A 3,209-nucleotide genomic window follows, 5' to 3' on the forward strand; every position below is an offset into this window, starting at 1 on the left:
AGCTAAACCACTGAGTGTAGAAACAGAAATGTCCAAAACTGGTATGAACCGTTGCATGTATTTGTTTGTATGTGTATGTAAGTTCTTTAGGACAGATAAAAGTTGCTGCAAAAAGTATTAAAATTATTTTAAAAGAAAGACCTGCAATCGATAAAGAAGAAATTCAGTCACAAGAATTTCTTATACTTAAATTCGCTTAAAGACTCAATGTAAAAATCTTGAATAAAGTAACAAAATATTAAGAAAGTTCTACGCAAAATTGACTTACGCTTTTTACCCACTCCAATGCTTAGTAAATCCGAAAATTTGTATGACACTTCTCTCTTAGTAAACTTTTAGCATAAGTGGTTTTTATGAAATTTATTTTTCGCAAGCTAGCTTAACGTACTCCCTAATATACAAGCACTAACGCGACAAAATGTGCCGAAGCACTTGGTGATATCCTCTACGTTACCCGACTTACAAAACAAACGAGATTTAAAATGTTGCAATGTGTTGTTGCTTTTCTTGTTGCTGAAAATTTAGTTTAATTTCTTTTTCGTTTGTAGATTTGTTGCTTAGCCCACTTTCGGTCGTCCATTTGCTTCGACTGTTTGTCCATTTTAAGCTGTGACCATTCAACCACACCAACATACCAAAGCATTTCACAAAATCACCTTTTCTTCCTTATTACCAATTTTTTTTTTTGCTCCCTCGGCTTATTGGCCTTTTGAGAAGAATTTTTGCACGCAAAAAGCTTAAACTCTCGAAATATTGCAATCAATTGCGGAACTAAGCCTTTGTGGCAACAATTTTGTGATAACGGCTTATGTGATTGTATTTATAAATTTAAATTTCATTTCAGTTCACTTCAAATATTGAGTGCTAATTGCCTTCTCTTTCAATTCATATCTTTAACGTTACCTTTATCGAAAACCTCAGTATATTCCAAGGCACTTCTATTTGGCATATAATTTAAAAGGCAGTCTGAAAACGAATGTGTAAAACTTGATCAAACTTCTGTTTGTACAGCGGTAAGCGCTCGAAGTATTAGACGGTGCGACAAAAACAAAAATAAAAATAAAAAAATCTATGAAAACACGAAGGACTTTATAGTTTCAATGATGCGATTAATTCCAAAAATTCAGTGCAGTGTCGATTAACAATATGGGTACCAAATGAAAAAGAAAATTCTGTAGAATATGCACTCAGTAAAAAGCCCTTTCTTAAAACAAGAAAACAGTCTCCTTATTTAATATTATGAAATAATAATTAATAAATATTATGAAAAATTTACTCAATTTGAGGTGTATTTCCTTAATTCAGGTTCATGCTGTAAATAGGTCGTTATTACTTTGAGGAAGTAAGTTTACTCAATACAAGTAATAATTTACTCAATATAAATAATAATTTCCTTAAATAATTTTGAATTTTGTAAGTGCTGTTAATACAAAGTTAATTGTTTTCCTGGCAAATGTCGGCTGAAGCGTTGCGTGAAGACTACTGCGTCTGGTTCTGAGATCGCAGGTTCGAGTCCAGTTGGAGGTGGTTACGGTAAGGTAAGTTAATTAGTTCAATTTAATATAAATTACAAATTTTAAAATTTATTTCATATATGGAAACACCTAAATACTCAAATACCATAGGTAAATAATAAATTAGATATATATTTTTTTAAATACAATTTAAAAAATTACAATTTAAAAAAAGTTAAAAATACTATTTAAAAAATATCCTGCTGTCCTGGCAAGTAAATTTTTCCTAAAAACTAAGGAATTGTGTTTTCCTTAAACAGAGTCAAATTTTTTACTCATATAAGGGCAGCCATGTCATTGAAGCCATTTCAAGGTAATATGTCCTTAGAATAATATACTTTTTTCCTAGCATCAAAGAATGTTTTTTCTGAGTGTATAGATATATTTCAGTATTTTTAGGAAGGAACCCCAACTTTTCCCAGTCGTTGACTTAGACGTCTTAAATGATCTTAGATACAGTAATTTTTGATCTACATATATAAATATCTAGTATGAGACCTAGGTGCTTACGATCTGGCCATATTCTTTATTATCCAGGCCACAATTAATACCAACAAAGAGAGATTTTTGCGCCTTATTCATTAAGTATAATTGAATTCGAATAAAAGCTCTTTCAAATATTGACATATGTTTCAATGAGCTTATTCTCTAATATTACTTAAGTGTGTCTACTAAATAATAATCAGAAAAAAAATTCGAAAGCACTTATTACCTCTTATTAATTGTGCTGATATTAGAATAACCTCTTGTCCATTTAAGTTGACGCCTTTTAATGTGCTTTGTTATCATTATTATGGCCAACAGCAATGACAACAATATAAGTACACTACATCAACATAATACAACTGCACATACACACATACTACATATATACACCGCCCGATTACTACCGCTACTTTGCCCGAATGCCATGCTGCTCGTTCACCTTCGCCATTATCTAGAATGGATACTCATTTCTTTCTTTCAAGCAATCATGCCGCATGCAGTCAATGCCAATGGCAAACAATATAATGCGAAACAACACCTTTGCCCATACACAAACACACACAACTACACACCTGCGCATAAACACACTCACAAATGCACTCAATCTTTGCTCGTTCATGCTGTGTTTCATAGTGCGCCGCCTTCATCTTTTTAGCAACGCCATTATTGCTGTTGTCTGTTGCTTGCCACCTGCCGCTTGCCGCTTGCCGCTTGCCGCCTGCTGCATAGCTAGCTCCACTCTTTAGTTGTCCGCATGCACACAACTTGCAATTGCTTTCATCTCTTTAGCTTTGTTTAGTATTCCAAGCGGTGCTTACTGCAAATTTTACGTGCAACAACAACATCCACGTTACAATAACAATAGCAATAATAAGCCGCACAATCTTTAGTTTGGCGCTGTGCAGGCAGCCACTGACAACAATATTAGCATGCAATCTTCTTTATGACGTTAGCAGTGTTGTTTGCACGCAAGGTTAGCTGCTGCTGCTGCTGCTCAGTCGTTACCCTGCTGAGCGTGTTGCATTCCAACGTACGTACATACAAATAAAGCTGCAATGTGAGTAAGTATTTCAAATATAAAATATGTATGTATAATACAAATTTATATGGATGGCAAAGAAGAAAGGATGCATAGGAAAATATAAATAATACTCATAAAATAAGCTCAATCAAGTTAGCGGCGCTAAAATGAAAAAATGAAGAAAAAAT

Source organism: Rhagoletis pomonella, unplaced genomic scaffold (assembly GCF_013731165.1).
Source record: "Rhagoletis pomonella isolate Grant_MI unplaced genomic scaffold, Rhpom_1.0 Rhpom_scaffold_00001, whole genome shotgun sequence".
Classification (NCBI taxonomy): domain Eukaryota; kingdom Metazoa; phylum Arthropoda; class Insecta; order Diptera; family Tephritidae; genus Rhagoletis; species Rhagoletis pomonella.